The 26,100-nt window shown below is 33.6% G+C and overlaps 4 long non-coding RNA genes across 4 annotated transcripts; 2 read left to right on the top strand and 2 right to left on the bottom strand.

Moving 5' to 3' along the window:
- The first annotated feature begins 1,085 nt into the window (after positions 1-1,085).
- On the top strand, positions 1,086-3,550 carry LOC147657247 (uncharacterized). Its single transcript, XR_015292875.1, has 2 exons — positions 1,086-1,787; positions 2,588-3,550. It is a non-coding gene; the product is annotated as an uncharacterized LOC147657247 (long non-coding RNA).
- Positions 3,385-8,855, bottom strand: LOC147657248 (uncharacterized). The gene is made up of 3 exons (XR_015292876.1): positions 8,753-8,855; positions 4,907-5,309; positions 3,385-3,831 (listed from the first exon to the last, which is right to left on the bottom strand). It is a non-coding gene; the product is annotated as an uncharacterized LOC147657248 (long non-coding RNA).
- A 581-nt stretch (positions 8,856-9,436) lies between these two features.
- Positions 9,437-10,410, bottom strand: LOC147657249 (uncharacterized). Its single transcript, XR_015292874.1, has 2 exons — positions 9,899-10,410; positions 9,437-9,795 (listed from the first exon to the last, which is right to left on the bottom strand). It is a non-coding gene; the product is annotated as an uncharacterized LOC147657249 (long non-coding RNA).
- A 776-nt stretch (positions 10,411-11,186) lies between these two features.
- Positions 11,187-15,922, top strand: LOC147657250 (uncharacterized). The gene is made up of 2 exons (XR_015292877.1): positions 11,187-11,384; positions 15,561-15,922. It is a non-coding gene; the product is annotated as an uncharacterized LOC147657250 (long non-coding RNA).
- Positions 15,923-26,100: the final 10,178 nt, after the last annotated feature.

Genomic DNA, 26,100 nt, shown 5'->3' on the forward strand with positions numbered 1-26,100 from the left:
ATATTAGAAGGTTGAATGTTAATTCTAAAAATGTATCATAAAGATTTCTTATTCTATGGCGGATGATGCGTCATGAATTTTTCCAAAAAATATGAAAGATAGGAAAGAATTTTATTTTTCCGATTTTTTTTTGCATACATGTATGTTCATATTTCACAAATATGCATAGTTATTTTGAATTTTATCGCATTTTTTATAATTGCTTTTACTTTTATCGAAAATCAATATCCGTCACCTTTGATTTCTAATTCTACTTTATTATATACACGATATTAAATCCATTGAAATAAATATAATAAAAATAGTTACTATGTTTTTACATTTTTTGACAAAATGTTACATTTAACAAAGTGCAATAATCATTTTTTTTTGTCAAAGATTCAAAAAGAATGTCAAATTAGTACGATATTTTATGGAAGGAACGTGATATAAAAGAACATGCGGAGAAAAAAGTGGAAAAGTCGATCGACTACAAGCAGAACCAAAGAGGATCAATGAGCTATACGCGATTCTTTACGGGTCTAATTGAGCGCAGAGATAACGCGACCGATTCCTGCTGGGTAATAACGTTTCCTCCGCTTTCTTTAATGGCCGACCTAATCGCTGCTGGTACCTCGACTATGCCTATAGATATCTCGTTTGCAAATCTATTGTGCGCATTAACCACTTTTTTTATCGTATAAAAAATTTATAGATATAAATGGAATATATTCAATCTCTAATAATAGCATTTTCTATTTCTTTCCCTAATTATCTATACACAAATTAGAAGAATCCAACATATATATAACTTTAAAAGATTCATTCGAAAGTTTGTTTCAACATTCGAAAATAATCTCGAATTATATTTTCACTTAATCTATTCAGGAATATTATAAAATATTAAAAACACCGTCATAATATTTTTAAATCATTTTCAAGTCAAAATAAAATATCATTAATGCTTCAAGTTTTTATTATTGAAAGATTTTTCAACAGACTTTAATTTTTTTTTTTAATTATAGTATAGATATATGAAACAAGTGGCGTGAAAAACAGAATATGTATATATGTTCCTATTCACTTTATACATTGAAAAAAAAAATAAATAAAAGACAAAAGAACATGGATAATCTAAGCTAACCTAACTTTTAAAGACACATGTAATTCAAAAACTAAAATTTCCAATTCTATAAATTCTTGTAGAATAATTTCACGACAGTACAATTCATTACACATACAAATATAATGAATTGTAATATAAGAATACGTATAAATGATTATCCATGATGAAAATAAAAGGATAAGTGACAAAGTGTTTGTGCACATATTTCGATTTGTGTTAGAAAGAAAACAGAGTATCGATGGGTAACCTAACCTAATCTAATTTATCTTTAAAGGCATACGCACGCTTAAAAACTAAAAGTAATTCTACGAATTACTTCTTATAGAATAATTTGGCGACAATCAAACATTATAATTTTATACAAATTCTTGTAATTTTAATTTTTAAATCCTTCCTTCGTCCAAGTTTCACCATAATTGGGTGAAATCGATAAAGATATTGAGAAAGAATTCTGGATATAAGAAAGTGGTGTAAATGGGACAATAAGACCGAGACCCTCGATTCACCCTCGCCTGAGTCTGGCGCGTAGGGTTACGGGAAATCGGGATGCAGGATATCCTCGATCTGATTGTTCACGGATACAGCTGCTGACATTCCCTGTACACGTCCGTCGAATAGATATTATCCAGGTCTCGAGAGGATTGCCTCGAGCACGTGACCATTGCGCATCGTAATAAAACAAGTATTAACCTAGTTGTTAACCAATTGCGTTATTTACGCGGATAAACACCACCAATTATGTACATTTGATTTTTTAGTGAACTTTGATTTTAATCTTCGTTACGTGATTAATATTTTGTATTAATAGACTTAAAACATTTATTTCTTGTCTTTATTTGTTTTTTTCTCTTAAATATGAGTAAAATTTTAAATATGAAAAAAATGCTACATATTTGAAATATTAGATAAAAATATTAACCAATTTGCAACATTATAAATAACAAATAATTTATTAATGGTATTTATATAAAAATTGTAATTTCTGATTTAATCTACAAAAGAATAAAACATCAATTTCAAAAAATTTTTGAAACAATAATTGTTGAAATCACAATTAAAACTCAAAAGTAAATCACTTATTTTTAAATCTATTTATTTGCATTTTAATACACACAATGTAAAATATTATTACAGATTGTAATATATTCGTGAACTTTTAGAAATAAACGCAAAAACATCATCTAAAATTTCAATTATTCATAATTTACCAAATCTCGACATTTTTATTAATTTTTATATTTTCTTTGATCTTTAAACTCTGTAAAAAATTAATTTTTACACGTATATAACCATATATAAAGAAACTCAATATAATAACATCAGTACATTTCAAAAATCTCTAACTATATTTTTAAATCCTAAACAATTTTTTTATCAACAATAATAATGGTATAAAACGAAATATGGTACATGAATAATAATATTTGAATCTGTATATTTTTAACATAAACTATTAAATTCAAGATATCATTTTCCAACTAGATTCACCTTCAAGAACTAATTATCAGTGCCATCTGTGAACGTCGCAAATCATCGTTGACCAATCATCTATCCATTGGGGGGAATCGGGAATCAGGTCGAAGCAATTAAGTCGCAAATGCCCATTCCGCCTCGTGAGGGAGAATTTACTGCTGTTTAACCCCCTTGGCTAACTTCTTCGATAAATAAGCTATACAAGGAGGAGAGACACGCTCTCTGGCAGAGCTTGTTGTCCCAAACAGTGGCAATCTGATTGCCCGTTAGCGAAGTCGAGTTAGCGCCAGTTCTGACTTTCTGACGAGTCCACTCGAGTCAAGGGAGCTGGGAAGGGAAAAGAAGTATACGGAGAAACGAAAATAAAGGAAAGGAAAGAGGCGTCGAATTGAATAAGAAGAAGGAGGAGAAGAGTCTCGTTTCGTTGAAAGAGGGGGGAAGTGCAAGCTCCTGATTAGTAGCCTTCGAAGCGAACAATCGTCATCTAATTTACCAACCGATTCCATCTTCTTCGGTTACTTTCTCCATAGCGATACTTATTCGTTTTTTCTTCTTTTTTTTATTCTTTCTTTATTTCTCTTGATATTTTTGTTTCTTTCTTGGCACGTAGATCGTCTCACAATTCCATTTATTAATGAAGAAGAAGAGCCGTGAAGAAGAACAAGAATTGGCACTGAAAATTTTTATTTTATTATGTGTCGAATAATAAATAACAAATAATGAACTGTGAATTTTTTTTGGAATGAGGAAAAAGATCTAACCTCTTCAGGAACGCTATGAGATGTTAAAATAATATAAAATATTACCAGTGCTTCGAATCTTTTGTTTTTATTGTTATTAAAAGATTCTGTAATGAAGAGATTCTTCAATAGATTTTAATTCTTCTTTCTTAGAATAATTTTAATTTAATATATACATATGTGTCAATGTATCTGAAAGATAAGAAATAAATTGAAATGATTGGTTTGAAAATAATGATTTACAAGAAATGAAGAGGTAGTAATTAATCAATAGATGTTGGACAATTTTTTATCGATCCTCGTTTATCTTCAAATGTTTTCCTTTTGCTTCGATTCTGCAGGGATTTGGTTCCCCAAGGTGCATTACTTAATTGCTTCCATAATGATCTTGTGGAGGAGTGAGAATTCGAGGGATTGTTATTCTTCTCTAGCAAGAGAATATATCTTTCCATATTAATACGCTTCAACAATACTTCTTTGATCTTTTTCCTTTCACAATTTTCAATTTTTATTCTACAAAACAATAGAAAAAAATTTATAGAGCGAATTATTTTAACAAGTATTTCTTAACCTAAAATTTAAAAAAAATTATTAATTTTCATCTATCTCTAAAAAATTTCTATATCTCGATTCTTTAAATTACAAAATTTACCATCGATGAAATCTCCTTTCGTCAAACATTTCTTCCAACTAGAAAGAAAGTAGAAATCTTCGATCACCAATTCGATATACCGATTAGGCTTATAACGTTTCACGCGTTTCCTTGTTATACGCAACTATATAAAGGGTGATCGATTACGCGGAAAAATAGGACGAAAGAAGCACGAAACGCGCCGATTTTCGTTCCAACTGCTCGGATTGGAAGCTGAAATATGTCTGGAGCAGTAAATCCTATCGCATCCGTACCCCCTTTGCTCCCATGCTTCGGTGAAATAACCGAAGGAGGGTTGACGCGAGAAAGGGGTGGGGTGGTGGCCTTCCAGGGTGTGGAAGGCCTTAAAAGTTGTACGTCGATCTTGAGACGGGTTTAATACGCTGGCAGTCGCATCGGGTCCAAAATCGAGTAATTCATAAAGGGGCCAGGATATTCGATAGACTAGCTGACGGTTCTGGAAAACTGGATAAAGAGGTTATGTTTGCCTCCTTGTCGCAGTTTCTATCACAGTTTTTTTTTCTCTCTTCCTTTTATACATCAACCGTCTTTAAATATATGTGGAAAGTTTTAATGGAAATATCGAGAGAAAGGTAGGTTTTGCCACACTTTTTGAAATATTTGTTTGGTAAGACGTTTTGGAATGCTTTTGACAAGTTTATAAATTGGATAAAATGAGACTTGCGAGTAAAAAAATAGATTATTTATTTATTTCTAAAAAAAAATCTAATTTTAATAAAAAAGAAAATCCATTTTTCTCGAGATAAAATTTTCCAGCTTTTCTATCTAATCATCAAATATTATGTGCTAACCTGTACACTGCGTAATGTACCATGTTAAAATTTCTAAGGAAATAAGTACTATGGTCTGGAATACCTTATCTCTTCCTAATATTCACGCCATGTTCTCCTCACGACAGGTTTGAACAACACTTACGCAATCTTCACTGGTAATCCATGGCCGGGTCAGTCCTCACACTTTCCATGAACTTGTTCAAGTACGTATGGCAGGTATAGTAGTTCGGACAAAAGAGCAATACGCCTCGAACGACCCTGATAGCGTATTGTCACTTGTCGGGCGCAGCGTGTATTGTCCTCGCCATGGAGGTCCACTTGATCACGATCCACCGGCACTCGAAGCTCGCTCGTGTACTAGATAAGATGTCGATTGAAATTCATGCAGTCCTCTCCCCACCCTGCCTTCACCTATCGCCAGCACAAATCGCTCGTCGTATTGTTTCCGACCGAATCTCGGATCGGGCTTCCGAGTGTCGACACAACTCGAGCCGTGTTGCGATCAAAACGATTTGCAATTCTTCGACCGCGGCATATTATCTCACCTGGAAAGATCCAATGCGAAACTCTAAATCGATGTTTCCTAATCATCTTTCCATCATGCTTCACTTTAGCTCGTCAATAATTTCGATGTTTCATTTCTAGATTAAGTATTTTTATAATTTATTCTTTATATTTTTTATATTTTTATGTTTTATATTTTACTTTTATGATTTTTATGCAATACAATAAAATAAAATTGATAAAATTAATTCTATCGGTAAAGTTCTTCAATGAACAATTTTATTTCTGATTTATCGATACCATAAATCAATAATCACAAATCAGTCGAAACGAACTTTTCCATGCAGTGTATCCTATCCGCCATAGTTCTACTAACCTCAATTGCGTTCTCGTGGACATTAGTTTCAATTTAACGTTTCAAATTTGCGACTAAAGAAATTCTTTCGAGTGGATTGTTCAGCCTCATCGAAATTTCGCTAAACGATCCGATTTCAAGGATCGAGTTATCCAACAGACGTAGAAGTAGCCACGATAACGATTTACGTCGAAACGCGCGTTTTCACGAACGATCGATCAAAAACAGAGAGAAAAAGCTGTGCTGAAAACCAAGGGAGGGACGAAGAGAGGAGAATGCACACTCGCGTCGCGTCTTTCGAAAGGAAAAGGAAGGACTAACGAGAAAAGTGTCGAGAAGGAAGACGATCGGAAAAAGAATGAGAAAGAGAGGTTAGAGGGGATGGACTTTTCTTTCTTCCACATCCCCAAGGAGTAACTAACTGAACGAGAGTCAGGATAGAGGGTGTTAAGGTAATGCCCCATTAGTATGTGGCCCCCGTAGTAGAGCCGTAACACCACCGCACAGTGGTCAAACCGTGGTTTGTCTCATCGTCGTGTGTCCCCTTGCTTCTAGAGAACGATGTGTGTCTCTACACAAACGCACACACAAACGCAATCTTTCACTTGTACACATGTAAACGCGGGACGTATATACGTGTACGTGCCACGCGTATGTAACGGGCGTTCGAGAACGAGACCTGTCAATAGCCGGCTTGTTACCGCGACAATGATCGGCTTAACCAACGGGAAAGATCCACCCAGACGTACTGGATTTTCGGTACGGAAAGACCACCGGATAGCGTGTCAACATCGTTTCCCTTCGTCGCACCGCGAGGCTCTATAGATGGGAGATTCTTCTCCTGATTCGAATCGTCATCTCGATGAATTTAGGAGGACTCGAGGACCCGATTTATTGCCTGGATTACGTAGGACCGAATAATCGTAAATATTGAAAGCAGAGTTTTGAAGAATATATGGAGTAGCGGAAATATCGAATGAAGATTGTTTAATCGTTACTCTCAATGAAATAAGCTAGTTTTATTAGTTATCGAATATTTTTTTCCACACGAAAATATTTAAAATGATTTTTAACCACAAATTTTGATAAAAGAAAAATTCACATTAAAATACAAAAATATTTCCTCGAATACTTATAAGTAATTGTTACATATTATTTTTAAGTGTCAAATGAAATTATCTACAACATTCTCAAATTTACTAACAATGTTATATACCAAGAAAAAAAAAGAAATCAAGTTCTCAAATAACTTTACAAATAAAAATGTTTTCTAGTAACATGATCGAGTTTAAAAAGATTAAAATACACTATATAACTTCAACGACAACGGTATTGAGTTATTATCATTGATCACGATAGATCCTGTTACAAAATTAATTTTACACCGGCAATTTATTTACCTGATACAAGAACTGATAGGAACAATGTAATAGTAGATGCATACGTACTGTAAAATCACAGACGCATCATGCGATCATTATTTTCTTAGAGTTGACAGGGATTATGTTAAGTTCGCGGGTCACATGAGACGTGTGCGTGACAAATACGCAAGTTGGTTATCGTTCGGATACATCGACTACCGTGAAACCACTGCTGCCCTCTTTCTCGCTCTCTTTCTGAGAAAGTCTCAAGAGCGCGACTTATAAAATGATACTTGCATTGAAATTAAAACTTTTGGATATTTGAAAATTCCTTGAATTATCTTATTTTTCATTTTTTTAAAAAATAGCATGCAAACTTTTATTTTAATACTATATATTTATTATATAATTATATAATATATACTAAATATATACTATTATATATATTATATTATATTTATTTTAATACTATAAATCATTACATCAAAGTTTATAACGCGAAAGAAGATTTTCCAATATATTTTTTTTGAAATTTTTAACAAAAATATAATACCAATCATGATGAATTTTTCAAGAATCTAACCACTTATCTCAGTTCGGCAACAAGGATGCAAGTCACCTACCCTGTACCGTAGGAAGACGTTGATGTGAATTAATGGCAGCTTAAGTCATAGTTAGTGCCCGAGTGTTGCGTTTACAGGGGTGCCGGTAGCGCAGTATTAATTAACGCGACCCCAAAATCTCTTCTTAACCCCTGAACTCCCATCTAAACGGTACTGTATCATGTTGATGCCCGGTAAAAGGGGAACGAGGGATTCGTTCGTTGGATTCTCGAACGAATTCTCCATAAATATTATCTGTTTCTATTCTGATATAAATGAGGGTCTGGTATGCAATGATAGTCGATTATAAAATTCTATTAAATTCGAATAGCTTTATCCCTAAAGATATTGTAACATTTCTTTTAATTTTTCTTCGATTATTTCTTAATTTCTCTCTTCTAAATAAGAATCACATCGTCATATACATTTTATTGTTAACCTAACCTATTATTATATCTAATGTTATTGTTAATTTACATAATATAACCTATACATACCTAATCTCGTTATGTTTTTTTTCCAGTAATTGTATTATTTTAGAATATAACTGAAAATTGCAAATATAACTGAATATCAATTTCAAAATTGCTGCGGGAATAAGTTTATTTCACCGACTCGCGCGATATATAATACCCGAGAAATATTATATTACAGAATTCCCTTTTATGCGTGGAAACTTTATTCCAGCGGAAAGTTTCTTCCTTAAACGCCAGAGAAAATAAGTAAATCGTAGATCTTGGAATTTCCTTCGAAGAGACGAATGGGATCGTCGAGGTGGCACCGGAGATTCCCCCAGATTGGAAAGAAAATCTCAGGTAGGGAAATGGAATCGAATGGGACGCGATGTGTCAGTGGTAAAAAGTGAAATTTATAATCCGTAAAAACAATTATATATAGAGGCCACGCTAGTAGAATCTCGTCCCGTTGCCAGCAAAAACGACCAATATCCATCGTTTGATTTATATGATCGTGATATCCGTGACTTGTACAGGGGCCGTCGATATTAAATAGAATATTAAAGATTTAGCGAAAGACAACAACGAGAAACTTCGATCCCTCCTTTTTCTGTCGAAACGTTGCTTTATGTCGTCGAATGCGAAAAGTCATATTCTTTGCTTCCGTATACACTACATGCATACACTACGTGAATAAATGCCGGCACTTACATGCGAAAGATCAAGAAACGTTTGGGCGATCGCAAGGGACGAAACCAGGCCGGCCATTTCAATAAACTGACCGTCATAAATCGTACGCGATACGTACTGGCGCGAACATACACGCATTTGCATGTGTCGCCAGCTAGCGTTTTTATATTCAAGTTTTACAAGTTGCATTTCTATTAGAATTTTTCTATAAAAACTTTTTTAGGTTATTTTAAAAGAATAATTTAATAAGTTTGTTTGTAAGTTATGAATGCATTTGAAATGCAAGTTAATTTAATAAAAGTATTGAGTAAATAAGAAAAAAGAAATAATAAGTGATATATATTTATTTTAAAGACGATAATAGTGTCTAAATGCGTCCATAATAATAGTTTATCTTATATTTTGCATTATTTCAAAATTTGTACTTTTATGAAATTAATTCTGATATATCTAATATTGGTAAAAAATCATTATTAAACAATTTATTATTAATTTATATAAAATTTATGTTTAGGTTATGTTCAATAGTGAAAATATCAAATTAATTGATTCGTCGATAACATGGAAGTTAATCTTTTTAATATTGATTATTTCTCGAATAATAGACATAAGTTTTCTCAACTGATCACCATTATTAGATGTAATTTGCATCTTAACCAATTGATATATCAAATTTATCAATATATTAATATATCTGTTTGAATATTATTTTTAATTTAATATTTTATTATAATTGTTAATTCATATCTGATATAATTTATTCGATATTATTGCACGTTACAACTATGTTACATAGTGTTTTCGCATTTATATGGTTAGTTTTTTTTTACACCTCAAATCCCCACTCTAGCGTTTTTCTTCGAACGAAGCCCCTTTGCGGTCAAGTAATAAAATTGGACTGTGGGCAGTTTCGTCCAGCCGGGGCGAACACCTTATTGCATGTAAAACATTTATGTTCTGTGGATATTGGCAAATTCCTACGTGCCACTTTCGACTCCGCGTACATCTTCTTTTCTTTCGATTCTAATCGTGTGTGTATCAGTTTTGTTAACATCTGTTTCAATCTATGAGGCATTTTAATTTTCAAATACAATATGTTAACAGAGATTTCATCACATTCGTTCGAAACATTAAATCTTATACGTGCATTCATTTAATCTATCTTACCGACAGTTATTCCGATAAAATATTCAAAATTATATGTAACAAAATGTTATATTTCTTTCACATTTCGATGTTTCACTTTCTCTCGCGTAACTAGCACATTGTGCACAGGGAGAACAATAAATTTACACGGACACGAGTCTTGGGACGTGTTACACGGAATTATAACGATTTGACAGCATGGATTCCGTGCCGCGAAACGCAACGCGGACCGTCAACGTGACGTTCAACAGTTGTATCGTGCTTCGGGAAGCGCGACATTAATCACATGTCGTACGGGACGTGACGCCAAGTATATAACGGATACCGGTCGCTCCGTGACGAGTGTATTAGCCTCGTTAAGGGTGACCACGGTGTTTCTCTGATTCTTCCTTTTCTACGCTACGCAACCCTCTCGTCCATCGCTTTCGACCCTTTGGTTTACGCACCGTGACGTATTCGCGTGCGTCTCGCATTCGTTTACGTGCATGCGTGCAACGTCATGCGTGCAATTGAATTTTTTTCGATGCCAACGCGCATGGCAATTTTGGTACATTCAACTTCAGACGGTTTATGGTTTCGATAAAAGTCGATATTATTTTATATTTGTAAAACTAAATCTAAAGAGATTTTAAATTTGATAGAATTTCGAATATATATATAGAATTTCGGTTATACATGTAAAATATATATTTAAAGAAAAAAAATACAATAAAATATTTTAACACATAAATAAATTAACACACGAGTAACTACAGTTATAAGATCGTGATCGTGCTAGACTTTTAATTGTCGAATATTCGAGCGAGTTTACATGGTTCGATTCGCTTCAGAGCCAGATCCCTCCATCTGTGACAGCGCGTCGCGATACACGCTTGGGGACCATTTAAATCCCCTTTACGGTCTATTTTAAACAATTTGCTGCCCTTGCAAACAGACTTTCCCTCGGTCGGTAATAAATCGAAAAAAAAAAAATCGACAATAGGATGGAAAATATTTTTAACCTAATTCCGTTAAATTAGACTTCTCATTTCTTTGTTTCCTTCGTTCGTAACGATTAATTCGATTGAATTGATCAATAGTCTAATCCGCTCTCCGATAGGTAGAAGTCGAGAAAAGTAAACATCTTATTACGATAGAAAAATGATACGCACATGATAAAACAATCGTACGTGAAAAACATAATAATAATAATAATAATAATAATAACAATAATTCGACTGAATGTCCAAGTGTCAAACACGATCCAATTGAAAGATGATCTGAGCTTAACGAATATTACGACTGACGCAAGCATCGCAATGTATAAGCCAATTTCACACGCGTCAGTTACACACATCGGATCATACAGGTGCGGGTCAAGAGGTAATGTTTCTCGTTGAAACCGATTTCGCGCTAAAACGTTACGTCGAAGAATGTAACGATCAGCTGGCCTACCATACCGAGTGTCAAGTATGATCCAATTGAAGATGACCCTAGCCTACCTAGCGTCACTATTGGCATAATAGAAGTAAGTAGCCCGCAGCTAGTATCCGATACTATCCGTAGTTGCGACCACACGATGGGGCTTCGATTCTGTGGTACGAAGCGAAGGTGGTACGGTCCATCTCCCCTCCACCCCGCATTCTCCATTGTGTGGCTTCCACGCTCGACTCAATCTGCATCTACTTAACCTTATTTACCCAGCTGTAAATTCCTGAATCCATCTCGAATTAAAGGCAACGAGTAAAGTAGACTTTGGCGGACTAATAGTTGACTCGTTTTTAATCCGTTCGACTTAAAGATGAACAATGATATTAATCAAAGGATGAAAATTAGATAAATTTGGATATTTTTCGGTATGGATTACTTTTGACTCATGCTTCGTAGTCCTATGAGGATTATCCGGTGTGGATTTCGATTGTGGAGGGGGAAAGAAAAAAAAGAAAAGGGCTCGAAATGTATCGTTCTCGAACGTAGACCAGTCGCTCTGGACCACTAAATTTCTTTTTATGGCTCGAATCTGTGACATCATCGACACCCATAAAACGCCTTAGGTGTCCTTCTTGTCTTGAACAACTTCCTTCTTGATACGTCTCCTTTCATCCAAACCTTCTATTTTTCTTTATCTCTTTCTTTCTTTTTCCCTCTGGCATTGTTTTTTCCTTCGTTCTCTTTGCCAGAACTATCGCTTTTCCTCCACTTTGTTATGACGAACTATGATTTTTCGAGATTTGACAGGAAATAAAATTACTTTGAGTAGCGTGATGCTCGTAATGTTCTGTCAAATGTGGATAAGGAGAAAGTTAGGTTAGATTGAAATTTTATATTGTTGCAATTTAATTGAGGAATATTTATCGACACGTAAATATATACGGTGATGCGTAAATCAAAATAGAGATTCGAATATTGGATTAATATATTACATGTAATGGAATACTTAATAAAAATTCGAATTCTTAAGAACTCGAACCCATTCGATAGAAAAGCAAAGAAATTCTAACCAAACTTCGTAGACACTTAACCTCCACCAGTATTCGGATGAAATATCATAAGTTTCGAAGAAGAATCTTGTTTTGAGAACTGAATATCTTCTAACTTTTCTTCACGTTCAATTTCGCTTGATATGTACTTCGTCTGGTTCTTCTGTAATAATATTAATTTTTTCTTGGACAAATAATAAACTTTTTAACTAACTATCAAATATTAATATCTCTTTATACTGTAAAATCACCATTAGCGTGACAAGACAGCTTCATTATTTATGAATGACGCTTATGAATAATCTGATACTCGAACATACAAAAATTTTATTTCTCTTATTAATTAAATTGAATCCTTTGCACTGTAAGGTCACTGCTAGCGTGACAATGTTAACATCATTATTTATGAATTATGATTAACTTGATACTGAAACGAACAGATTTTTTATTTCTTTTATTTTCTCGTATAATTAATTTAGATAAAAGGTAAAATTTGATTTTCAGTCTGCCAATAATATAAAAAATTAATTTTAAACGATAAATTAAAAAATTAATTTCATTTGTAATCTATGTGTAGATACTTACATTATTAAATATTCAATATTAAAGATGAATTATAAAAAAAAAAAAAAAGAATCAAGTGAAAAACAGTTGGCCGTTTGCCAACGAAGAGGACCGTTTCAACTTCCCTTTCACGAGACTGTACTATCTGATACACGCTATCTTTATAGCCGTTACATATATGTAAGTTATGTACGCGAAGATCCCCCGATGCGTGCACGCATGCTTACACACGGGCATCGGATCATTTCGATATTGAATCCCATTGATATATCCCAGCCTGTTATTATTCCACCTCGTCTAACCACGGTTCCTCGTATATCTACTTTCTTTCGATTTCTTTCCATCCTCTCAGGATGCTTATACGTTCTTCGTTTTGTCTCTCGACATAAAATCCTTCAGTTCTCTAATGATCCAATAGGATTGAGTTGGTCGATGAAAAATGATAATTCGTATTCCTCTTGCAAAAAATACGAGTTGTCCCACTTGATAAGTTATAAATGTTTATAATTTAAACGTGAAATTATTATTGAAATATTATAATATCTATTTAACCTCTTGGAATAATTACTTTCTCAAATAATAATTAATTTTCAATCTCAATCTTGTAGTACTCAATCTTGTAGGCACTATTATATGTAACAAGAAAAATGAACAAATATTAGTAGTTATTTCATAATCTTAAAATAAATTAAATAATATTTTTGTATATTTTTCAAGATGATCGAACAACTTTTTAATTATATTGAATTATTTTCAAAACTAACAAAACCACAACAAATTTTAAATCAATACTGATTCATAAACTCTTATTTTTCTAAAAATATAAAATAATGACAGTCACCAGAATCTTTCTTCTAGTTATGTTTGAATAACAAAATCATTAAAAAAAAATTGCAAATAAAATCATTGATTATAATTATCCAATGTACAATTTTTCCACTATTTATAAATCACAATAAGAATTTAAAAAATCCATGGTGCGAAAATAGTACTTTAACTAGTTAACCTAAGCATCTAACCTAAATCTAGAAATGTTATACACGCGCCGGTACTGACCCCTGTTGATCGGTAACAGAATTTACGACTAGAGGAATCCACATTACTCCTTCTACCGATTCCATGCAAACTGCCCAGTGTCCCGTGGACTTGCACTCGATTAGCATGACAACGCCAAGTTCGAGAAGTAGTTCGCCTCTGCTCCCTCGGTTGGATTTCCAAGGGTCGGGCCACGAGCGAGAAAAAGGAAGGGAGAGAGGGTTGGTCGGCTGTCAGGCAGTATTTTTTATCTAGTCACGGTCAACTGGCTGATCGGCTCACCCGCCCATTATTAGCGCAGCACACAAACCTTGCTTCGGGGTCGCCGTTGCCCATTGTGAACGCTTGCCTCCTACAAGCGTGGTTCGTTCTACGTATACGTGTGTATGTGTGCGTGTGCATGTGGCTCGTCGATATAAAGAGGATGGAAAATGAGATGGAGCATGAATGGAAAGAAAAAGAGAGAAAAACTGGACTCCCATGTCTATCTACGTAAGGTTGGTAGCTTATGGGCCACCTAGCCTCGAAGCAATAGCCGACCGTGTTCCTCGAAGGGTGGACACCCCCTACCAGAGGGAAGGTTTTATCTTTTTAGTATTATTGCGCGATCGCACCCCCCTTCGAAAGACACAGGGAAAAGGAAAGTGATGGAGGGGAAGAAGCGATCGGTGCCGGCTGCGATCTACGAACTGGCGATTTGGACAATGGTTTGAGAACGTTCTCGTTAGCATAGGAACGACGAGTCGCATTGCTCTGCGTTGGAAATTGTGTGAAACCGCCGGAATTAGGGTGATCTCATGTGTGTGTCCCTGATTGGAGACTATTGGCTGATCTTGCGTTTAAACAAGATTATGTATATCGTATCTTGATCGATTGAAAACTAGATGGATAAGTTGATCATAATATATCTAATCTAATTTGTGCATGGAATATTAAACTTATAGAAAAAAAATTACTAATAATCAATATATAAGTAATGATAATAGTATTAGATTTTAAAAAGTAGATTTTATAGATTGTAATATATCCAACCTAACCTATTTGTAGAATATCGAAAAAGATAAAATAATCAATTTATAAGTAACAATAATAGTATTAATTAAAAAGGTAAATTTTATAATAACTTAATAACTTAATAATAATTATAATAACTTAATCTAAATTAAATATATAATATTTAATTTGACGAAAAAAATTAATAATTAATATAACTAATATTATTAATTAAAAATTAACATTTCTTCTATCATGCATATGAACTTGATCAATCGACCATCTGTATCGACAGTCGTAAAGAACCGCGAACAAATGGATCCAGACTGTGCCAAAGTTGTGTAGGACTTGACTTATGAATTCTTCTGGAGGATGGACGATGGGCAGCCGCCTATATAATAAAATAAACTGTCAGCAGCAGCACGCATAAAAATGCTAAAAAGCTCCATACAACCCCTGCGTGCATCGTCCAGATGTTCCCGCACCCTTGATTTAATTTTACCGTTTTACAAATTTTTGTCTTTTTTTTTCATTCTACTATTATTATGGATCATTTTTGTTTTTCATCGTTAATTATCACGCTTTCTTCTTATTTATTTTTCTCTCTCATTGCTTGTTTTTTTCATTACTAGGTATTCAGAAGGTATTCCGTTGGCCGATTCTGTTATGCAAGTGTGGATATAAGATGACCACTTAGCGTCCATCGGGTTGATGAATGCATCGGAGATAGATTCCTATCTTTCTCTTCTCGTTCCTGTAAATCATTGCCGGGACATTTAACTCTCGGCCGGTGAAGCTTGCTAACCGAATATATGTAAGGGATGCCCGTAAACCAATTATTATTCCCAATATAATTTTGATTTAATATTTAACAAGGAACAAAAAAAAAACTCACTAATCAAAAATTTTCCATAGAAGAAACATTTATATTTCTTTTTTTACCTCCAATATTATTTAAATTTACAAATTAAAAGAGAAAAAAATATAAATATCAGTCATCTCTCTTCCTTCTTTAAATATTCACATCCAAAAAATATTAAAAACAAAATTATTTCCATGAATCATCCATTCGATGAAATCTCGATGGAATTTCGATTTAAAATTCCTTTTATTTTTCATTCGAAAAACGTCTTATTATCTCCTTGCTATATCCTAACCTTCTCAAGCATGCATATCCACAAATTTTACGTGCGAAACGTTTGCACACCAGCGAAATATTCCCACTTCAATGGCCTACAATCTATTCTTCCCAACCTCGAACTATTCCCTCCTGTTTACGCAACATACGATTTCGGATTTCTCGAAAAGACGCGTAAAGTGACTTCGACGTGGCTCTACACGCGGATTAGGTCGGAAACAAGAGGTGTTCCATTGGCGAGAGAGTGGAGGAGGAGGATAAAGGTGGAGAACGGCCACAATGATAATAATAACCGGGCATTGGGGGTGTGCGAGAGTCGAAGGTTGTATCGTGAGTGGGCGGGGCCACCGATGGCAAGGCGCCTCGATTCCAACGAGGAGCACCGAGGCCGACCCTACAACCGGATAGGTATTTCCCCGTGCCATAGAAACTTCATGGAGAGCGACGGCGCGAGAACCGCTACCCCCTGGTCACCACCCACACCCACGATCACCCTCTGCGGGGTGTGTTCGAGCGTCTCTCCACGAGAATATGCTGTTTCCTAACTCGATCAAATTCGATCATTTCTACGTTTAATGATCGAATTTCGTGACGCGAGAAAACTAATGACGCCATGATGGATCGCTGATACGACACCAGCGCCGCGTTATTAATTATTGGAACTTGGCATTTAAAACGACAGAGAGCTACATCAGTGCGTAATATGTGAACTTTCGTGGGTTTGAATAATTATTCAATTAATAAAAATAATGACGCTGTGATAAATCGATGACGCGATACCAGCGCCGCGCGGCTATTAACTATACTAGAATTTAATAAAGCGCTGTGTGTAAATCCATGTCATTTAAAACATATTTTAGGAGTAATGTGTAAATTCTCGTAGATTGAATAATCGAACTATTTTTAGCGACGCGATATTTCGTATCGCGTAGCTATTAATTATCGAAACTTATACTGTTTTAAGGCGTGAATTTTCATGCGTTTTTTATAGTGTTGTGTATTTCTAATTTCGATATTTTAATGTTTCTTGTTTTTTCATATTTCTAGCTCTCATTTCTTTCCATCAATTCTACGTATACTTTTTACTTTTACGTTACAATTAGATTAGAAAAGTGCATTGAAAGTAATTTGTTACCATTGCTATATTTTTGAAATTTACCCGTTCCATTTACTTTCCTTTCGTCTATATCATTACAATTCACTTCGATTAAATTGCGATTACAACATCATCATCTCAAAATTTACCGATTTCATATCGAATTTCTGATTCACGTTTTACAACATATTTCATCGCGCTTACGCGGGAAGAAGCGTACGTATAAAGCCGCGATGGGAGGATTAAAGCACGCATCGCAGGGGTGACGTTTAACGAGATCATCTGGCGCATCGCACGCATCTCCAAGGGGGTCTTAAAACCTTTAACGATATCACTCGTCAATCACGGTGATGAGTGATTGATGCAAAGGAGAAGGAAGGAAGGAAGGAAGGAAGGAAGGAGTTGGACGGCGTAATGCCGGAAAACACGATCAAATCTGGGTTTGGCGAAACGTAGCGCGCAACAGTGGCGCTCTCTCTCTCTCTCTCTCTCTCTCTCTCTCTCTCTCGACTCGCATCAACGACCATGAATCGAATCGTCGTCTACCACCACGATAAAAGTAATTCCATTTGACCGGACGGGGAAGAACCGTTCGTATCCCAGCCGATCTGACTTCAAGTTCAACGAGTTCAAGGGTTGAAAATCGATACCTTCGACGTTTTTCAGTATTACAATAGCAATTTTTTTTTTTTTTGCACGTGTGATTTATGAAGCAGATATCGAAGAATTGATATCCTCAGTTAATGGAATAACAATTGATTATTCTGTTAATTGTGGATAATGATAATAATCAATATGGAGTGCAATAATCTGGTGAAAACTGAAAAGAAAAATACAAAAACAATATTAATGATTTTTAATTATAATATGAAATATCATACTATGAAAATGCTGATTTCAACAAAGAACAATTTTTCCCTTCTCTGATCTGAATACTCGTCACAAAAACAATATGTAATATCTTTGAGTGTTAACGGCATCTCGTTAAATAAATTTTAACAAAAAAAAAAAAAAAACAAGAATCTTCTCTAATCTAAAATTCACTGAAAGAATGCAATATGGAAGATCGCGACAAATTTCAATAAAAAAAAATTCTTCCTTCTCTAATTCGAAAACTCGCCGAAAACTCGCATAAAAGGAATGCATAATTCCTTTCGGAGAATCGAATACTTGGATGACTTTTGGCGTGGGCGTCATCAACGTCACTCCGAGCAATCGAGGTCTCACCCTCTTCTTCTTTCCAGCTCGCCGCAACCAGTGTACCGCTTCGGTGTGTTCCTCTTTTAACGGGGAAAAACGAGTGGCGGCACCCCGTAGCTGTTTGACTTAATTTTATGAGGGGTCGCTCAGGACATGGAGGGCGGTATACCCACCTCCCTGTGACGCCGCAGTTGGCCGAAAGGGGGGGAATCCACGACGGAGGCTTAGGAGGATAAAAATTATCCGTTTAAAGTCGAGAAGCGCTATAAAAGTGTAGTTAAGGTAGCGCCTCGGAAACGGGCTACCTATTACCATCCTCGCCTCCTCATTTGCCAAACTCCCTATAATAATTATAATTGATAAGTAACCGAGGGGACCGCGAGGAGAAGAACTTTCGAGAAATTAAACTTCTTCATTCTCTAGATCGGCTCCAGTTTAATCCACGAGCTCTTTCCTCGTTTCAATCGTAATATTTCCCGTTTTTATTCTTTCGTTTTTCATTTATTTTTTTTTCTCTTCGATTGAAATGGATTTTTTTTTTTTTTTTTACCATATTTTTATCGTTATCGTTACTATTTATAATCGTTATTATTAAATTATGGCAATGCCGATAGGAATAATTGAATGATTTAACTGATGATTAATATATCGCGAAATTATTTCTTTTAAATCTTTTTTGAAAATCTAAAGTATAGAAATTGAAATGTTAATTGAAAATATTAATTAAAAGGTTGCTACGATCGTAAGAAATGATCCTCTCAAATTGGAAAGCGTTGTTACACTCCTACCATACAATTGAATTTCTTTCTAGTGATATTTTTTTACCATCAAGGTGGAAAAAATCACTAAAAGGGTTATCGGCAGTGCAAAGGATAAATTTCCACCGTCTAGTGGAATTGAAAGAAATTTGACGTCGAAAAAGGATGGTAAGGCCAATGGTATGATCGCAAAGCTTTCGGTCGAATGGGTCACTTTTATTTCTCTTTAAGAGAAAAAAAAAAGTAGAAATGGACGAACACGCGCGTCTCCGTATGCATAGAAAAAAAAACACCTAATATTTATGAGCAAACTGATCGGTCTCAGGTCTCCACTCGCAGATCGGATCTCACTAAATCACCGTTGGTATACGCCTAGGAAGGAACTAGTCGTTCCCTCGTCCCTTTTACGGGCGGAAGACAGACCGTAAGGTCCAGCGTATGTTTCGTACAACGACCAAAGACGAGGAATAAAGGAAAGGGATATCGATCGAACGGGAACAGAGGCGAACGATATCTGCTTTCTTTTAGTTTCTTTGAAAACTATACGCGTTTGTAAACATGATTAATAAATTGTTGATTTTTATCAACAACAATTTTTATCAACAGCAGCTTAAAACAAGTTATTTACAGAGATAATTGAATGTGATATGATATAGTGTGAGAAATACTATTATACAAAATAAAAATTATTGTTACTAGAATAAATACCTAGAATCATATTATTTTCACGTTAGATTACTAAAATCATATTACTAGATACGATAAGTTACCAACGTGATAAATATCGATTCGATAGAAATTCGTTTCTTAAAGAAAAATGAACACTTTCTAAGAAACGTGAGATATTCGCAAAACCAAGTTCAGAATCATGTACGTGGTCATCGAGGAGGTAGAAGAAGGGTAGTTTGATCTGATTAGTGAGTATCGATTCTGTTTGACGACCCAACTGTCCGACTGGGTCAGGGTAGTATTCTTCAGGGTCATTACACTATCTGTATTAACATAATGTCGTGATTTCATGAAAATATCATGTCAAAAACTGTATCAGAAAGTTTTTACTTCTTCATTCATCATTCACAAATTCTTAAAATGAGATTTTACATTTTCTAAATTTTTAAAATATAATTATTTTCTACATTTTTCTAAATTTTCACTTTTTAAGTCATTTAACTACCGTTACGAAGTATATTTTTCAACTTCGTGTCAATTATAATAAAGTGTGATTATTGATTATCGATATCTTATTGATAGTTTTCAATATATCGATAATATAATCGAGATATCATTGATAAATAAAAAGAGTTCCAATTTTTAGTCGAAATTATTATTAAAACACTTCATAATGTTCTTTTTAATAAATTTCAACAAAATAAATTAATTTTATCGAAAAATTATTCTGTAATCTACCTGTAATCTTCTATTGATTGTATTATCGATATCTTAACGATATATAAAATTGAAAACTCAATGAAACATGATTAATCCATAATAATAATCGTTAACAACATTTTTGATAATAAATTTGAATAAAAAGAAATAGAAATTTTAATTATTTTCATTTATTATGAATATCTTAATAATATTATCGATATATCGAATCATCGATTATCATTTTGAATTATAATTCAACACTAAATAATAGTAGTAAATAATACTAATAGAATCGACATTAAAAACGAACTAAAGAGTTAAAACCAAAAACAAAAAATATTGAAATGTCAAAGAGACAAGCAAATTACTTGATCGGTCGGAAACATCGTGAATTTCCATGGTAGCATTGGACGCGACCATTGAACACGGATCGTCGATCGAGTCGTCTACGAAGAGAGTGGGTCAAGGTGGTCGTCTTCGTGATCTCCTTAGTTCCGCGTTCTACTGGCGGGTTTCGTTCATTCGTTTATTCGGTGAATATGGATCGTGTGTGCATCGACATGTACATACACGCGTGTTCCTTCACTTATACGTATGTGCGACACGATTGTATATAGGTACGGATATAACCTATATGCCGCGTCATCAACCACTGCGAACCTACACCGTCATCAGAAGTGAAAGATGCTGGCGTCGCCAAATCTTCCCTTTCTCCACCTTCTATACAGAGAGAGTAAACGTGACGTCACTAGCTTAAAGCTGCTAGACGAAATGAGAAGAACCGATTGATTCGTCCTTTTCGTTTCGTTTACCTTCGTATTCTCTCCTTCTCGGAAGTTATCTGTATAAGTGATAAAGAATCTTGGATTCAATGAAGGAATGAACTGTTGTTATTATTGTTACTGATGGCTGCATATATTTTTGAAGCATTTTGAATAGATTGTTATTTTTGTGATCTTTTCTTAGACCTCAATCCGAGGTGGCTAACCTAAGTATTGTAAGTGACGTGATCTAACTTAACCTAAATACAGATTTCACTGAAGTTGCACAAAAACTATTTTTTCTAATTTTGATGATTTTTAAATGTGTTATAGAAGATAACTTTTTCTCTTAGTTTTTGAGATATTACAAAAAAAATTATTATTATTATAGATATACATCTATAACTTATGTATTAATATCTTTATATATTGTTATATATAATCAATGAAATGACATCATGCCACCAGCATAGCAATGCAAACATAAGAACAATCTTGATACTGTCATATGTGTGTGGTCTGTGATAATTTATAATCGTGATATCAATCCCTCGAAAGAAATATGATTAATAGCTGTAAACAAGATGCAAGAAAACAATCCATTATACACTGGAAGCATTTTAACATATACTGTATTGAAGTTTTCAATGTTCTTAGATTATGATATAGAACATTTACTTTCAATTTACACGATTGAAGATCAAAGATTTTATCTATTTTTATTCATTTTCTATCTATTTCAACCACTTGTGCTCATTCGTTCCACATTATTCTTCTATACGATTGATAATAATGTATAACCTATAAATAACTTTCGACGAGATGAAGCATGTTATTCCAAATGCAAATCGTTAATTCTCAATTTTTCAAAATTAAAAAAATGCAAATTAATTTGATCACTATATTTTTAATTCTAGGAAAGAATCGAAACCTTTATATAAGATCCGAGACTCGTATACACACTTGCCACTGTTTATCTAAAATTTACCGACACACAAAAGGTAGGTGAACGAGATGATGCACGTACAGAACAGAATCGTTACGTACTTACATTACATACGATCACAGATGGAAGAGGCAGCAGCGTCCACGTCACTCGGTAAGGGGGTGTCACAGAGGAAAGCCGGCACAAGGGGTGACGACGGTAGATAGAGATAGGCCACGATGCCCGCGTGACTTGACAATAAAGCTCATCTCACCTCCAACTCGTTCTGCAGCCTCCTTTTTCACTTCCCTTCTTCACTCTCGCTCGTCCTTCGTGCCACGATTCACTTCCCCGCTATATACCCGCTACCATCCGCTTCATTCGATACCCGTACGATGTAGAACCTATCTATGAGCCTTATTCGCCTGCACACTCACTTACATTCCTTCTTTTTTTTTTAAGGTATCGCTTGCCAATTGGCTGGGTGCTCGAAACGTTTCATAATGCGTTCGAAAGGAGTTATAGAACGAGCGAAACTCGAGCCTGCAACCGCTCTACGACTCTCTTATCTTCTCTTTTCAAAACGATGCCAGATGCACGTGTATATACACGAATGTTGACACGTTCGGTCAACCCATTTCCTCTCTTTCTTAATAGAAGAAAAAAATCGACAAAAATGAAAACGATTTGAAGGACAAATAGATGATAATTTAATAAAATGGTCAAGAGTTTATGAAGAAGCTAGATTATTAAGAATCTTTATCTTATTAAGAAGAAGATAAAGATTATTAAGAAATTAAATAATTACTTATGTTGATTGAATTGATGATTTTGGATGTATTTGAAGCTATAAATGTTAAATACTATCTCTGCGAGATAGATATGATATTATAATATTAATAGATACTACTTATATTATTATAAGTTTTTAATGATATGGAATACATTTGCATGTAGAATTCTTGAAAATTATTCTTAAGATATTTTTTATATGATAAAGTTCGTTGAATAAAAATTATTGTAGAGTTATTTTCAATGCAGAGGAATATATGCAAGGAATATTCTCGAAAGGAGAATTTAATCTTAAATATATCAGTTCTCTAAGAATTGCTCTTGAAAGTTATAATTCGTTAATGATGTAATGGACAATGCATCAAGGAAAAATAAATTTCGAGAGTTTTATTGTCAATTGTATTCGTATACAAACATTATGATCTAAGTTTCTGGTTCACATCTACCCTCGATAATCGATTAAACGAATAATAGCGTTATTACGAGGTGTTTCAATGCTAACAACGAGAATGAAACACCAGTAGAAAGTAGCGATCAGTCAATCTGTCAGTGTGACGAGCGACGTCTGTTCAGAGTTGGCGAGGGTCGAAGACAAGCCCATTGTCAACCGACCCCTGCGGACAAGTTAGTTAAATCCTCGTTAGAACTTTATCCACCTTCCTGCTTGACACCTATTGCAAACGTTACTGTAATTTGACTTTTCGTATTTTCACATATATTTCTATAATAGTTATAAGTATTTACATTACAAAAATTATTTGAAAAATTTAAAATATTAAAGCTAGAATTAAAATGACATAATAAAAATAAATTATTATATAATTTGTTCATCTGATATTATCATCTTGAAGAAAGACAAGATCATTTTGCGTTTTTCTTGTCTTTTATATATCAAGTTTTATAAATTAAAATGTTAAGGTTAAAGTATTAAAAAATATATATTTTTTTATGCGTCCGAAAAATCTGAAATTCATTATTTTAATATATTTTATAGTTCTAATATTAAAATAGTTCAATTAAAACAGAGAATTCTAAAAATTCGAATTAAAAAAAAAAAAACGTGAAAACAAGAACATTATACAATTATATAAAAACGCTAATGATATTTACGATCTGCCAATTAATTATGCGTTATTAATTCTCCTTATAAATTTTTCTATATTTCCGAATATCCGAGATTATATATATCCTCCGAATTATTTGTGCTCGTAATTTTACGGATACGTATGTATGTGTGTATACACGGGGCACGATCTTATGAACCATTCTATTCCACGCTACGGGTTTCACCGAAAGAGGTGAACGTTTTGTTTACCAACGTTCCATCTCGATGGATTCATCGTGGAACGGCGGTGTCAGCAGAAACGGCGTTGCAAATAAAGTGAGGGAAGCCGAGAACGACGCGACTCCACGTCCATTCGCGGCTTCTGTGAAAACGCGTGCCAATGTTTCTCATTTTCGAAAATAGAACGTGTCAAAATGATAAATTTTGTGCTTGTAATTGTTCAACGTTACAATTTTGATCATTAATCTTAATTAAAATTTAAATATTTTAAGAAGATTGGCAAAGGAAAAAGCTAAAAAGAAATTTTAATTTTAGGTTAGATTAATTCAATTTAGTATCTCGTTTTAAAATTGGTCGAATTATTTCAATTTTATTATGTTATATTATATATTATAATTATGTTATATAAAGATTAATAAAGAAAATCAGCGAAAGAAAAGAATAAAGATTTCAATTTTAATTTTGTTATTCAATTTTGAATCATATTATAATTATTTTCTTTCCCAGTACTTTTAATGCAAATATTGAAATAAAAATGAAATTAAAAATAAAAAGAAAAAAAATTTAATTTTTTAATCATTAGACTAAAAGAAATTAAAAAATATAATATATATCTGGAGGGTATGGAAAAATCACGAAGTTTTAATTCGCTCGATCGTCACGTTGATTTTATAGTAATTCGAAACTGATACTTGCACGTGTTGCAAATATTTGTTGGTCAAAGGGGAGGTTAATGAGAATGGCAAAGAAAGAGATAGACAGAAGGAGGTTTGTTGGTGCATAAAAGAATGAAGGGGATTCCATACCCAATGCTCGTGTCTGCCTCTCAAATAAAATGCTGAGCCTGCACATTGCACGTTACACCTAGAATCATGCGAAATGCGGACCGCCGTTAACCAGAACTTTTCCTTCCACAATTTCTTTCTTCATCATCTTTTCTTTTCTTTCTTCGTACGCTTTAATTAAGAGCAATATTATTCTTCTATTTCTTAAAAAAAAATATTATTATTTTTATTAAAATTAGGAACCTTGTAACAATATTTATTTTTGACAATTTTTAGGTTAGATTTAATAAATGTTTTTGAATAAAAACTTGAATTTTTTAATAATAATTAAAAAAAAAAATACGGTATGAAAAGAAAAAAAAATAATTCAAAATTTTTTATATTTAGTGTATATTAGAAAAATTTATTATTTTTTAATAAATTATCTCAATAACTATTCGATTATATTTTTACAATAAACATTATTTTTCATTTTCTAAAATATAAAATGTCTAAGGATAGGATACGATTATAGAGAATATACGGGTGAAAAAGAGAGGCAGATATATCTGAAACTGCCGATATCGACATTTATTTATAATAAGAAGTATAATAATTATTTTATATACACATGAAAAGATGTAACGGGAATTAAAACATTCTTAAGTCGAATTGGAAACATTTTCGGTCGACAGAAACGACCTAAAATAATCCAATCACGATAAAACAATAATATAGTACTTCATATGTCATCTGATATGACAGTGGCGTAATTTTTGTATCAAAGGGATATCTTATCATTTTTATACTCATACAATTACAAATTAAACAAAAAAATGAATAAAAAAGTTTTATTTATCTTTAAAATTTTCTTTTTTAAAAATTTTCATTTTCGAAAATTTTTTTCGATAATTTATTATCGCGTAGTTATATGTCAGATAATCGTTTAAAAATTTCGCGCCAAAATTTACGCCGCTGTTCAACGCAAAAAAATATAACGAAGCCCCCTTTTCTTTTTTAAAGAATCCCCTAAAAAGAAATCTAAAATTTGGCCAATAATTTATAGAGCTACCGTATACAGA

Source organism: Apis florea, unplaced genomic scaffold, assembly GCF_048593485.1.
Source record: "Apis florea isolate Af1SG1 unplaced genomic scaffold, ASM4859348v1 contig_3203_pilon, whole genome shotgun sequence".
Lineage (NCBI taxonomy): Eukaryota > Metazoa > Arthropoda > Insecta > Hymenoptera > Apidae > Apis > Apis florea.